General features: G+C 42.6%; 1 pseudogene across 1 annotated transcript; it reads left to right on the forward strand.

Moving 5' to 3' along the window:
• Positions 1-14592: 14592 nt before the first annotated feature.
• On the forward strand, positions 14593-15526 carry LOC309401391 (olfactory receptor 14I1-like; annotated as a pseudogene). The gene has a single exon. The product of its transcript is annotated as an olfactory receptor 14I1-like (transcript).

Here is a 15526-nt window from a genome sequence, read left to right on the forward strand (position 1 = left end):
CTGCATTCAGTTCTGGTCGCCACGATGTAAAAAAGATGTGGAGACTCTAGAAAGAGTGCAGAGAAGAGCAACAAAGATGATTAGGGGACTGGAGACTAAAACATATGAGGAACAGTTGCAGGAACTGGGTATGTCTAGTTTAATAGAAAGAAGGACTAGGGGAGACATGATAGCAGTGTTCCAATATCTCAGGGGTTGCCACAAAGAAGAGGGAGTCAAACTATTTTCCAAGGCACCTGAGGGTAGAACAAGAAGCAATGGGTGGAAACTAATCAAGGAAAGAAGCAACTTAGAACTGAGGAGAAATTTCCTGACAGTTAGAACAATTAATCAGTGGAACAGCTTGCCTCCAGAAGTTGTGAATGCCCCAACACTGGAAGTCTTTAAGAAGATGTTGGATAGCCATTTGCCTGAAACAGTATAGGGTTTCCTGCCTAGGCAGGGGGTTGGACTAGAAGGCCTCCAAGGTCCCTTCCAACTCTACTATTGTATTGTATTGTAATGTAAATTTCTTACCAAAATTCATCTGTTCCAATTGTAAGAACATAAATTGCCAATTCACATTATCAAAAGCCATTTGTTTTTCGGGATGGGCCACATAATATTCCAAAGTATTCAAAACCATTTCCACATTGTCTTTAATTTGTCTCTTTGGTAAAAAATCATTTTGATCAGAGTGAATAAAACTGTCTAGGTACTTTTTAAGTCTCTCTTAATATAGATGCAAATAATTTATAATCTGAATTTAATAAAGAGGTCTATAGTTCTTGGTTTGTGTTAAATCAGTCTCCTCTTTAGATAGCAATGCAATGTTTGCTTCTGACCATGATTTAGGTATTCTACTCTCAGACATCACTTCATTATCGAATGAAGTGGAAGAGACAAGGATTCTTCAAATGTTTTGTAGAATTCCACTGGTAATCCATCCGGTCCTGGGGCCTTTCCATTGTTTTGTTTTTTAAGTGCTTCTGTTAGTGCCATCATCGTTATTTTACCTTCCAACATTGTTCGAGTTTCATCTGATATCTGGGGAAGATTAGCATCCTGTAAATATTTTTTCATTCCTCCCTCTTTCATTTTTTCTTATTCATACAGCTTAGCATAGTAGTCTTGTATAATTTTCTTCTTCTCAGTATTTCCATACTGAATTTGTCCTTGCTCATCTCCTAGCTGCAATGTTTTCTTTGCTTCTCTCTCTTTTTTAAGTTTATATGCCAAGCATCTGCCTGGCTTATTTTCATTTTCAAAGTAGTTCTGTTTGGAGCCTCTAATTTTTTGTGCCAGTTCTTCCTTTTCCAATAGATCAATTTTATGTTTAATTGTATCCATTTTTAATTTAACATCTTTTTGTGGAGATCTCTGTAGCTCTTTTTCAAGTATTTTATAATCATTGTCTAGGGCAGTGATGGCGAACCTTTTTTGGCTCGCGTGCCACAAGTGGGGGGAGCGCAGGGGGGTCGAGTGCGGGCGTGCCACACCCATAATGCAACGTGCGACCCCCCAGTGAGCATGCACGCACATCGCGCGACCCCCCCCCCCATTTTTACATTTTTTTTGCCCTCCCCAGCCTCCAGGGGCTTTATAGGAGCCTGGGGAGGGCGAAAAGAGCCTCCCCTGACCCCCCGGAGGCCCTCCGGAGGCTTCAGGGAGTGTCTGGAGGCTTCCCTGAAGTCTTCGGAGCACTTAAAACCACCCTCCGAGCAAACCGGAAGTGACTTCCGGGTTGCTCGGAGGGTCATTTTATGTGCTCCGAAGGCATCAGGGAAGCCTTGGACGGTCCCTGAAGCCTTTGGAGCGCTTAAAACCACCCTCCGAGCAAACTGGAAGTGACTTCCGGGTTGCTCGGAGGGTGGTTTTAAGCGCTCCGAAGGCATCAGGGAAGCCTCGGACAGTCCCTGAAGCCTTCGGAACGCTTAAAACGACCCTCCGAGCAACCCAGAAGTCTCTTCTGGTTTGCTCGGAGGGTGGTTTTAAGCGTTCCGGAGGCTTCAGGGATGGTCCCTGAAGCCTCCGGGGGGCGGGGTAGCTCTTTTCGCCCTCCCCAGGCTCCTATAAAGCCTCTGGAGCCTGGGGAAGGCGAAAAATAGCTTTTAAAAAGGTGAACTTAGCTGGCCAGCGCGCGCATGCGTGCTGGCCAGCTTACAGGGCAGCGCCTTGCGTGCCCTGACAAATGGCTCCGCGTGCCACTTGTGGCATGCGTGCCATAGGTTCACCATCACGGGTCTAGGGCTTTATGTGTTTGTCTTTTCTTTGAATTTCTCTTCCTTATGTAGTCTATTATCAGACCTCTAGTAACAGCCTTCATTATATCCCAGAAGTTCTGCATTGATGTATCTTCTTTTCTATTTTCTTTAAAGAAAAAGGCCAGTTCTTTTTCCATTTTCTGCATAATGTCTTTTTCTATCAATATGATATTATTTAGTGTTATTAAGAATATATTTTTTAACATTATCCATAATTTCCACCATCAAGATTCTTCCCTCTTCATCTTAAAAGAGTTTTAAAAGAGATCAAATATCTGCCAGGTGCTACTGCTAGCAGAGACAAGAGCCGCATTCTTAAGATAGTGAAGAATGCAAGTAGGGAATGTGATGTTGATGCTATTATACATCTTTGCACAAATGATCTGTCCCCAAAAGATGTACTTTCTGTGAAGAATGGTTTCCAGAGCTTGTGGTATGAACTTAGTAATATAGGTTGTAGGCTTATCTTTTCAGAGGTTTTACCAGTATATAAGGAACAAAAAGGGAAGGGCCTGTGTGTAGCAGAGTTTAATGTGTGGCTAAAGGAGTGGTGTAAAAGGGAAGGCTTTATTTTATTAGTCATGATGCCTGCAGGTGGTCCAATGAAAAACTGTACAAAAGAGATGGTTTGCATCCATCTAAGAAAGGGACTGAGTTACTTGGCATTAAATTCACAGATTTTCTGGATAAACATTTAAACTGAACAGCGGGGACAGAGAATTGATTGATACAGAACATTTCTGTCCCCAGCAATCTAAAATTCATTGGGTTATCAGTGCATGTAACATAGATGTTTGTGCGGGTAAGATTATCACTCCCGCTGTCAAGCAAAACCAAGTATTTAATAGTGAGCGCCATACAATGTGCATGAATCATATAAGTGGCAAGAAAATAGGGGCAGTCAGGCATAACACAGATTATGTAGACAGGAAACACAGGGTCAATCAAAATGGAGTCAAGACGACTTCCGGCAGCCGAAGGCGACGGACGTGTGTGTCCGCCTTCTCACTGCTTTGGTGGGCTCCCCTGAATCCTAGGGGGAGCACAGTGTGCCTTGGAGTGGCGCCCTGCCGTAGGGGCGGCTTGCTGGGACACCTTGGAACTGCGGTGGCTACAGGGTGGTCTCCAGCCTTGCCCCAGGAGCCATGGAGCATAGGGAGTGCGCGGAATGCCATCGCATGCTTTGCCAAGTGCAGCCAGGAAGGAAACAATTAATTTGAATGCAACAGCTGAAGCGCGGTGAGGTGGGGGCTCTCCCCGGTTCTCTTACAGTTTAATACCTTTTTGACTGACTTGCAGTTTCTTCTTGGACTTTGTTTCAACCAGTGGAGGAGTCAAAATTGGAGGGGGGAGGGAATTTCCACCCCCCTCGGAAAAGCGGCACTTGGAAAATCTCTCCCTTGCAAGGGAGAGAGAGAAAGTTTTAAAAAGTTTAAAATACTTCCCTTAATTAATGGGGAAAAAAACCTTTTTTCTCTTCTGACTACAACTATGAGAGAAAGGATGGATGAACTGATTCTTCTCTAAACTATGCATGGGAACTTTGACTTTGTTGTTTCCTGACCACCGGTGCTGGCTGAGCCAAGATGGCTCACTTCCTCTTTCTTCTTTGTCTTTGTGCATGAGACTCCTCCTTTGAAAAACTTTGCTGCCTTGAATTAATTTCCACCCCAGAGACCTCCAGAAGCCTCTTCAAACAAGTTTTTTTCCCTGGATTTGGAATATTTTGATCCACCCATCTGCTTTGGTCTTGAACTAAACGACTTATTCTCCTTTGGATCTGCCTGTTTGGTGGTCTCTACTGGCTGTGCTTTCCCACGGATGCCATTCCCTGTATAGAACAATAACTATCTCCAAGCCTCATGATGGGTCCTAAAAAATTACCAACTGGAAAGGCCTCATCGGCCCCGACATCTTCTACATCCAGCCCTATTGCTCACCAGTCACAACTGGGATCTTTTTTACAACCTAAAGCCCCTGAAGAGAGTTTAAAGGATTTGTCTACTCAGCAGATGCTGCAGGCCCTCTTAAAGGGACAGGACGAAATGAAAAAACAATTGCAGGACTTAAATGACCAGCTCAGAGAGACACAACAAAAAACTACACAGAATGAGCAGAGGATAGGTGTACTGGAGGAGGGTGCAGCTGGGATGAGGAACGACCTGGAGGCAATCCAAAGGGGGAATGCAGAATTTGAGAGTCATGTGATAAAAACGGAATTTGAAAGGATGTCTTTTTTTCTTAGGTTTCAAAATTTACCAGAAGTTGAAAATGAAGATCTTAAAGAGATTATGACCACAATATTAGCAGAATATATTAACAGAGATAAACAACAGCTTGGGTGGGATATTGACCTGATTTAGGACAGCTCCAAAAAGAAATCAGCATGGCTGCATAAAGAACTCTCTGACAAATTGAACGACAAAAAAAAAAAGTATAAAAAGTGGAAAGAGGGGGACATAACTAAGATAGAATATCAGCAAATAGTCCGAGCCTGTAAAGATGAAATAAGGAAAGCTAAGGCTCACAATGAAGAAAGGCTTGCCACAAAAGTAAAAAAACAATAAAAAAGCTTTTTCCAACATGTTAAGAACAAGAAAAAAAGTTAAGGAAACAATTGGAGCCCATGGAGTTCGGTGCTGCCAAACCCTGCTTGTCACACACGGAGGTGGACAGACTGTGTGCAGGGGCGTTGTATTTCTACTGTGGGGATCCTGGACACCTGGCTTTGGTTTGCCCCCAAAACGGTAGGGAGGCTGCACGGCCTGCGGCCTCCCCCAGTGACTGAACAACATGTCAGGGAATGGGTGGGGCCTGATCTGAGGGAGACCTTAGGTTGGGCGCATGCCGAAACAGAGGTGGGTGGGCCTCCACAGCACAGGATCTTAGCAGCACACATCCTCTTGTCAGGTAGTCCACAGGGAGTTCAGGCCCATGCCTTGGTTGATTCTGGGGCTACAACAAACTTTATGGATGCGGCGTTTGCTACAAAGTACGATGTCTCTCTGTGTCCAGTGGAAGCACCGATGTGGGTCGAGACCATTGACGGTCAGGTGATTTTTGTCTGGGCCTATCAAGGCTGCCACGCAGCCCTTGCGCCTGGTCCTTGGGGAGCACAAGGAGGCCATCCAATTTTATGTGGCTTCAGGCCTGCATTTCCCCGTGGTCTCGGGCTTGGCTTGGCAGTGAGCGCACAATCCTCAGATTTATTGGTCACAGAACCTGATCGCGTTCCCTTCCTTGAAGTGTGTCGATCACACCCGTCACGTCTGTGCAGGCCAGGTGCTCAGCTCCCCCGGGTTTAGTGGAGTTCGCGGACGTCTTCAGCGAGCAGGAGGTGGATCAACTGCCAGCGCACCGACCTTATGACTGTCCCATCGACCTGGTACCTGATGTGAAACTCCCTATGGGTCGCCTGTACTTCATGTCCGAACCAGAGTTGGCCGCATTGTGGGACTTTCTAGACAATAACCTTGCCCGGGGTTTTATCCAGCTCTTGTCTTTGCTGCTGTCTACCTGATTTTGTTCATGAAAAAGAAGATGGGGAATCTGAGACTTTGTTGTTATTACCGTTGCCTGAATTCCATCATGGTGTGTAACCGTTACCTGCAGCCCCTGATTCCTGAGTTGTTGGAGCGGCTCCTGGAGGCGACGGTGCTCACAAAACTGGATTTACGTGGGCCGTATAACCTGGTCTGAATCAGGGCGGGGGATGAATGGAAGACGGCCTTTGGCACCCGGTACGGACATTTCAAATACACAGTCATGCCATTTGGGTTGACCAATGACCCAGCAGTTTTCCAACACTTCATGAATGACATCTTCCATGACCTCTTGGATCAGTTTGTCGTCATTTACCTGGATGACATCTTGATCTACTCGATGTCCCGGAGGGATCATCAACAACATTTGCACCTGGTCTTGCAATGACCCCAAGAGCATCATTTATTTGCAAAGCTGGAGAAGTGTCAGTTCTGAAAGACTATTTATTTTCAAGATTTATAGACCGCCCCGTGGTCTTGGGCTTCGAGTTCCTGGGGCACTGTATCTCCCCTGAGGGAATTGCGATGGAGCCGGGCAAGGTGGAGGCGTTGCGTAGTTTGCAACCTTCTTGATGTATGAAGGACGTTCAGAGACTCCTCTGGTTTGCCAACTATTACCGGACCTTCATCCCCAGCTTTGCTTTCTTGACAGCGCCCCTCACTCGGTTCCTGCAAAAGAAAGTGCCATTTCGCTGGGGGCCACAGAGCAACAGGCATTCATGGCCCTGAAGCATGCCTTTACAAAGGAACCGATCCTGAAGCACCCTGATCCCCATCATCCATTTGTGGTGGTGCCGGACGTGTCTGACTTTGCAGAGGGTGCGGCTCACGCCCCTGATGGTACCCTTTTCCCTTGCACTTATTACTCACAGAAACTCAATCCTTCCGAGTGAAATTACACCATCTGGGAGAAGGAGTTGTTGGCTATCAAGGTGGCGTTTGAGGTCTGGAGGCATCACCTGGAGGGGGCCAGGCATCAAGTCGAGGTCTGGACGGATCATAGAAATTTAGAGTTTCTGACAACGGCACGCAAGTTGAACCAGTGCCAGATCCGGTGGTCTCTGTTCTTTGCCCGGTTCAACTTCAAAGTGATTTACATTCCTAGTGCGCAAAATCAATGGGCAGATGCCCTGTCTAGAAAACAGGAGTACTCTGACCATGCAGATTCGCTTCCACCCTGTACTGTTCTACCCATTGAATCCTTCACTGCAGTTCACAAGCCCATGGACTTACGGTCTCTGATATGGGATGTGCAGTGGGGTGACAAATGGGTAGAGCAACAGAGGGCAGAGATAGGGCCGGCTTCCCCATGGACTTTGATGATGACCTTTTGAGATACTGGGACCGGCTCTATGTGCCCACAGGGCCCCTCCATGGACTTGTTCTCTCCCAGTGTCATGACATTCCAGAGGCCGGACATTTTGGCCTGTTCAAGACTTTAAACCTGGTCTCCTGTACTTTCTGGTGGCCCCGCTTACAACACGACATACAGCTGTATGTCACACTGTGTGTGCAGTGTCAACAGGCCAAGTCAATGACAGGCGCTCCTCCAGGCTTGTTGCAGCCATTGCCGACACCAGACAGACCCCGGGGAGCCATGTCCATGGACTTCCTGACAGAGCTGCCTCTGTCTTCAGGTTTTACCATGGTCCTCCTGGTGGTGGACATGCACACCAAGATGGTGCATTTAATCCCCTGTCAGAGATTGCCGACAGCCCGCGCCACTGCCTGCATGTTCATCCAGCATTTTTTCGATGCAAGTGCACCTGGTGTTCCATCACTCGCTCCTGATCCCTGAGCGGTCGGCTTGTCCTCTCCACCAACCCTCTTCCCCCCAGCCATCATCTCGTGAGGTGAAGATGCGGCGACTGCACGAAGTGGCCCGGATCTGAGATTCGAGATGAATGAAGGGCCGTTTTCAGTACTTGGTCGATTGGAAGGATGAGGGGTCAGACAGGGGGACCTGGACCGATGTGACCGATGTGCATGCCCCTGCTTTGGTACAAGCCTATCTCATGTGCAATATACCTTGAGGCCACACCCCGAGTGTCAGACCCGGGGAAGGACCCTGCAGTGAGGGATAGTGTTGTGGCCCAGCAGGAGCCATTGGAGCTGCAACCAGACTTTGACAGTAAGGGGCCTTCTGAGTGGGCTCTGGAAGATGTGGAGGACCCTGGACAGGGTTCCGACTCTAAGCAGGGATCAGAGAGTCTGGTTGGCCACCAGGAGGCACCTGAGGCATGGAGCAGTGGTGAAAGCCAAAGGGAGTGTGCTCCTGATGTCATGCCTTGGAGCAGTGGGGAGGAGAAAAGGGAGTTGGTCTTGGACGCTCAGCAATGGAGGGCTGATAGACGTACAGAACAACTATGCAGATACAGAAGATAATTGGGCCCAGGTGGTTGTAATTAGGCTCCTCTCAAGATAGTATTTAAGGAGGGACTTTCCTGGAGGCTGGTTGCAGAATTCAACTTATCTACCAAAGCTGGAAAAGCGTTCTCGTTCCTATGTCTTATCTTGGAAGTCTGGATTGCTGCCAAGTTCTAGTCAGTGTGTTAATTTACTGTGAATAAATCATCTACCAGTATTCTTGTATTGGAGTGCTTTGGTGTACGAAGAGAGGGGTCAGAACAGGAACACAAGTTGAAATAGGAAAGAAAATGGTAAGTGAGTACTTGTCTACCTTAAACAAGTTCAAATCACCATGATTACACTCCAGGATTCTGAAGGAACTGGCAGCCGAGATCTCAGAACCATGGAACTATATCTTTCAGAGATGCTGGAGCACCGGGTAACTGTCAGAGGTCTGGAAAAGAGCTGATGTGGTTCCCATCTTCAAAAAAGGATAAATAATAGATCTAGGAAACTACAGACCTATCAGCCTGACCTCAATACCAGGAAAGATTCTGGAAAAAATAATCAAGCAAGAAATTAGTGAACACCTAGAAGTAAACAAAGTAATAGCCAAAAGCCAACATGGGTTTGTCAAAAACAAATCATGCCAGACTAATCTTGTTGCATTCTTTGACAAAGTGACAAAATTAGTGGACCAGAGGAATGCCATCAATCTAGTTTACTTGGATTTCAGTAAGGTATTTGATAAGGTAGACCATAACCTACCACTAGATAAAGTAGAAGAATGTGGGTTAGACAGCATCACCACCAGATGGATTCATAACTGGCTGACCAACCACACTCAACATGTAGTCCTCAACGGAACTGCATCTACATGGAGGGAAGTATGCAGTGGAGTATCCCAAGTTTCTGTTTTAGGCCCAGTACTCTTCAACATCTTCATCAATGATTTGGATGAGGGAATAAATGGGGAACTCGTCAAATTTGCAGATGACACCAAGTTAGCAGGAATTGCCAACACTCCAAAAGATAGGCTTAAGATACAGAAGGATCTTGTAGGCAGGGCCTGACATTGCTATAACACAACATACAATCTTGGGGCTCCAGGATTACTGTCAATATCTCTATTGCTGGATGATCCTTTTGCATCTAAACCATTCTGAAGGAACCGTGATAGAGATGGGAACATCCTGCTGATCTCAGGGGCATTGCAACGCCTTTGATTGATCCAGAAAAAAAGCTCTTTTTCTGACTACAAGAGAAGCAGCCAAAATGGCTGCAGAAGGTTGGGACAGACCCCTGAAACGGAAGCAGAATAGGAGAGACAGTGTGTCGAAATGGTGAGAAAAATCCTTATTATTAGGGAAAAAAAACCCAAAAGACTTAGAGTTAAAATAAGATTGAAGACAGAAGTAAGTAAGTGGTGAATTAACACTGGTTTAAACTATCGTGTTATCTTTTTCACTTTAATTTTGTTTGTTTTCTATGGATGGACTTTTTGCAAATGCCTCTTACTTTTAAACTGGACTGGTCTTTTTTCCCCCTTCTTCTTCTATACTTTTTCCATTTTTTTTGTATTTGTGGATTAAAAGTTTCTTTCCTTGCAAGGCTCAGCCGGATTGTAATCTTTAAACATTTTTCTTCCTTCTCTTCTGGAGTTGAGCTTAGAAAGAGAGGCAAAGAGATGACTTCCGGCAGCCTAAGGCGACGGTCGCGTGCGTCCGCCTTCTCGCTGTTTCGGTGGGCTCCCCTGAATCCTAGGGGGAACACAGGGTGCCTTGGAGGGGCGCCCTGCTGTAGGGGCGGCTTGCTGGGACCCCCTGGAGCGATGGCGGCCATGGGGTCTCCAACTTTGCCCCAGGAGCCGGTAAGCGTAGGGAGCACGTGGAATGCCACCACATGCTTTGCCTAATGCAGCCTGGAAGGAAATGATCAATCTGAATGAAACAGCTGAAGTGCGGTGAGGTGAGGGGTCTCCTCAGGTCTTTTACTGTTTTTTACTCTATTGACTGATCTGCAGGTTTTTTTGGGACTTTGTTTCAACCCTTGGAGGAGTTAAGATTGGAGGGGGGGGGGAATTTCCACCCCCCTTGGAAAAGCGGCACTTGGAAAATCTCTCCCTTGTATAGGAGAGAGAGAAAGTTTAAAATCTACTTTCACTTCCCTTAAATAATGGGGAAAATTTTTTTCCCCCTCTTTTGACCACAACTGCGAGAGAAAGGATGGTTGAACTGATTCTTTTCTAAACTAAGCATGGGAACTTTGATTTTGTTGTTTCCTCACCACCTGTACTGGCTGAGCCAATATGGCCAACTTCCTCCTTCTTCTTTGTCTTTGTGAGTGAGACTCCTCCCTTGAAAAACTTTATAGCTTTGAACTAATTTCCACCCCAGAGACCTCCAGGAGCCTCTTCAAATACGTTTTTCCCCTGCATTTGGAATATTTTGATCCACCTATCTGCTCTAGTTTTGTACTAGATGATTTATTCTCCTTTGGACTTGCCTGTTTGGTGGTCCCTATCAGCTGTGCTTTCCCACAGACACCATTTCTCTGTACAGAACAATAACTATCTCCAAGCCTCATGATGGGTCCAAAGAAGTTACCACCTGGAAAGGCCTCATTGGCCCCGACATCTTCTACATCCAGCCCCATTGCTCACCAGTCACAACTGGGATCTTTTTTACAACCTAAAGCCCCTGAAGAGAGTTTAAAGGATTTGTCTACTCAGCAGATGCTGCAGGCCCTCTTAAAGGGACAGGACGAAATGAAAAAACAATTGCAGGACTTAAATGACCAGCTCAGAGAGACACAACAAAAAACTACACAGAATGAGCAGAGGATAGGTGTACTGGAGGAGGGTGCAGCTGGGATGAGGAACGACCTGGAGGCAATCCAAAGGGGGAATGCAGAATTTGAGAGTCATGTGATAAAAATGGAATTTGAAAGGATGTCTTTTTTCCTTAGATTCCAAAACTTGCCAGAAGTTGAGAATGAAGATCTTAAGGAGATTATGACTACAATGTTAGCAGAATATATTAACAGAGACAAACAACAGCTTTGGTGGGATATTGACCTGATCTATAGGATTAATTCAGCCTATGCAAAAACACACAATGTTCCAAGGGAAGTTCATGTTAAATTTCTTAGAAAAACCACAAGAGATGAGGTTCTAGGAGCTCAAAGGGGAGGACCATTAAAATATAAGGATAAAGAAATAACCATTCTTAAACAGATCCCAAAGAAAGTAAGAGATAAGAGAAGGTAATATTCCTTCTTAGCAAAAAAAGTTATACAATAATGGGATTTGGTTTAGGTGGCTGTTACCAGAAGGCATGTTGATTTTTTGGGAGGGCAGTAGAAAGAATCAATACAGTTGTAGAAGCAGAGGCTTTCACTAAAAAACACAGTCCTTTCTTAGGTGACATGGGGAATGTTACACAAGGAACAAAGGAGGGAAGGGCTGAGGCTCTGCCAGCCGACGGGGGGGGGGGAGGATGCAACAACTAGAAGACTCAGATCACAAAAGTGATTTGAAACATTATTGCAAATGTTGTTACAATGTACCTTTATGGAAGTGATAAAAAACAAAATGATTGAAACATACTGATGATTTTGTGTTAAACTTAAAACTGCTAATATCTATGTAAATGTTGATAATTTTCTTTTTTTTTTGTAAAAGTTGCGAGACCTGGGGGGGGCTTCTCCCCCCCACACGATGTAGCTGTCAAAATGTTCTATAACCTTTTAACCCCTTTTTTTCTGTAAAACTTTTAAAATCAATAACATTTGGACAATAAAAAAAAGAAAGAGAGGCAAAAACAGAGGGAAAGGATGTAACACTGCCATCTAGAGGCTAGAGGCTTGGCAACATCTGATAATACAAAGCTATTGGCTTTGTTTACTGAACGGGTCAGTGGAAAACATCTTGTTTATACAGGTGTTTCTTTGAAGGAAAGAGAAAGCTTTGACCTGAAAAACTTTACTGAATTTGTTTGAAACCCAGCAAAAGCCTTGGATGTTTTAGTGGCAGTGTTTATAAACTGGAAAAATGGCCCAATATGAAGAAGAAAAGGAACTAACATTGCAAAGAATTATGCTAGAAATTCAAAAAGTCTTAATAATCACAGAGATAATTGAAAAGAGACTTGAAATTATAGACCAAAATACAGAAAGTAAGGAGGGAAGAGTTGACAATACTTATAAAACAACGATGAAATTTGAGGACAGAGTTCAAAAAACCACAGAAACATGAAAGTGATAAGAAAATGTTGACACTGACAGCAAATTGAGAGTGGAGGGAAATGATAAGTGTGAAATATGGAAAGGAGAGATCGATGAACTGGAACTTTATCTCAGATGTCAAAATATAGATGAAGAAAGGGGAGAAAATTTGGCAGAAACAATTAGAGTAATTTTGGCAGAAGCACCAACGATAACAAAAGTCAAGCTGATGAAAGGAACAGGTAGAGGGTTTCAAATCTTTATATGCAATGAATAACAAGTTGACAAGAGAAGTCCACATAAGACTTATCAAGAAAACACTTAGAATACAGATTCTACAAATGGCAAGAGATATTGGACTGCACTATTTCTGAAAGAATACACGATAATTAAATGAAATGTCACAATAAAATTTAGTTAAATGTAGTTAAATTTTGAGTACTATGTATAAGACAAAGTAATAATAGCTATAGTCAAATAAATGATCAATAATGATAATAAAGCATTTATATATATTAGATTGATAATATGAAATTTTATACAAACTCTGAGGATGATGGAGATGATGTTGAAAAACCTTTTTATAAAAGATAAATAATTCTATATAGAATAGAATATAAAGATGTAATATCATTGGATGATTTCAAGATGATGTAATGAAATGCCATAATATAAATTTACTTCAAATTTAATATGTTTCATATAAAAAGGATGTAATAATAGCTATGCTTAATGGATGTTTAACAATTATAACAATTTGTAAATATGTATATTAGATTGATGTTACTAATAATGGAAAAACATGGAATTAAAAATTATTAGAGAATGTTAACAATGCTAAAATAAGAATGACTTAGAATAAGATATAAACAATTCTTTATCATTGGATATATTGAAGATGATATAATGAATCATTATAATATAAATGGATACATATTTAGAATACCTTGTTTAAAATGGAGAAACAATAGTGATAATCAAACAAATGAAGTATAATAATAATGTATACAAATATATTTGATTGATAATATGTGATTTTTGATAAAGCTCAAGTGATGACTATGGAAAGGATGCAGAAAGACCTTGTAACCAATCACACACTGTATGCAGTTGAAGAGTTTTTTATGTTATATGTTTTGTGTGTTTGTGTTTGTTTGAAAATAAAAATTCTATTAAAAAAAAGATACAGAAGGATCTTGACAAACTTGAACATTGGGCATTATCTAATAAAATGAAATCCAATGGTGAAAAGAATAAGGTTCTACATTTAGGCAAGAAAAATGAAATGCACAGGTACAGTATAGATGGTACCTTGCTCAATAGTAGTAACTGTGAGAAGGATCTTGGAGTCCTAGTGGGCAACCATTTAAATATGAGCCAGCAGTGTGCAGCAGCTGCCAAAAAAGCCAGTTCTAGTTCTAGGCTACATAAACAGAGGGATAGAATCAAGATCACATGAAGTGCTAATGCCACTTTGTAATGCCTTGGTAAGACCACACCTGGAATACTGCATTCAGTTTTTGTCACCACAATGTAGAAAAGATGTGGAGACTCTAGAAAGTGTGCAGAGAAGAGCAATAAAGATGATTAGGGGACTGGAGACTAAAACATATGAAGAACGGTTGCAAGAACGGGTATGTCTAGTTTAATGAAAAGAAGGACTAAGGGAGACATGAAAGCAGTGTTCCAATATCTCAGGGGTTGCCACAAAGAAGAGGGAGTCAAACTATTCTCCAAGGCACCTGAGTGTAGAACAGAAGCAATGGGTGGAAACTAATCAAGGAGAGAAGCAACTTAAAACTGTGGAGAAATTTCCTGACAGTTAGAACAATTAATCAGTGGAACAGCTTGCCTCCAGAAGTTGTGAATGCCTCAACACTGGAAGTCTTTAAGAAGATGTTGGATAGCCATTTGTCTGAAACGGTATAAGGTTTCCTACCTAGGCAGGGGGTTGGACTAGAAGACCTTCAAGGTCCCTTCCAACTCTGCTATTGTATAATAAATGCAATAACAAATGCATGTAAATTTTGTGGTATTGAAAATGTTGAATGGAAATTGCAATTCATATATTTTTGATCAAATTGTCCTTGAAAAAAGTGCATTTAGTATGATTTTAGAAAGAAATATATTGATATATTGAATTAAAATGAACTGTTTCCATTTAACTGCAAAACTGGTCTCAAGTTATCATGTTTCTTTTTTCTCTTTTGTTCTGCAGATCATAGTGAAGAGGGATGAACAATCTAACTTTTTCTTCCTTCCTGCTTCTTGAATTCTCAGGTATCAGGGACCTTCAGATTCTGTACTTCTTTATTTTTCTATATGATATTTTTATATATGATAACTCTAATTGGGAATCTTCTTATCATTGCTGCCATAGTTGTTGATTATCATCTTTATACCCTAATGTTCTTCTCCCTCATAAATTTGGCAGTGACTGACCTTGGTATTTTTTCTGTTACTATTCCCAAATTAATGATTAATTACCTCATGAATAGTAGGTCCATATCTTATTCTGAGTGTGTGGCTCAGGTTTTTTTCTATCTTCTCTTTGCCACCTGTGATTTTGCCCTTCTAATAGTAATGGCTCATGATCACCATGTTGCAATCTGCAATCCACTCCATTATGAAAGAATAATGCACAAGGGAGCTTGCCTTTGCTTGGCAGCAGCAACCTGGATCAGTAGTCTGTTTAATGCCATAATGCAAACTGGCACCACCTTTGCAGCTACCTTTTGTTCCAATAATATCAAGCAGTTTTTCTGTGAAATCCCAGCTATTAAAACTTTCTTGTTGTAATTGTTATCTCACTGAATTTTGGCTTCTTGTCATTGTGGGCATTATTATAATTGTATCATTTATGTATATCATTCTAACTTATGTGAAGGTTTTTGTAGCAGTGCTCAGAATCCCCTCAGTCAATGGTCAGAAGAAAGCTCTCTCTACTTGCCTACCCCACATTGTTATCTCTGTATTTATGTTTAGTGGATTATTTGTCTATGAAAGGACTTATATTGAGGATTCGCATAGTCCAAATATATTTTTTCAGTGTTGTATATTATAATTCCTGCCATGTTGAGTCCATTTATCTATAGTTTAACAAACAAAGAGGTCAAAGTTGCTTTGAAAAAATGGTTACATCTTGACATTTTATCTAGATTTCTCTAA

Source organism: Natrix helvetica (assembly GCF_964273705.1).
Source record: "Natrix helvetica genome assembly, chromosome: Z".
NCBI classification, from domain to species: domain Eukaryota; kingdom Metazoa; phylum Chordata; class Lepidosauria; order Squamata; family Natricidae; genus Natrix; species Natrix helvetica.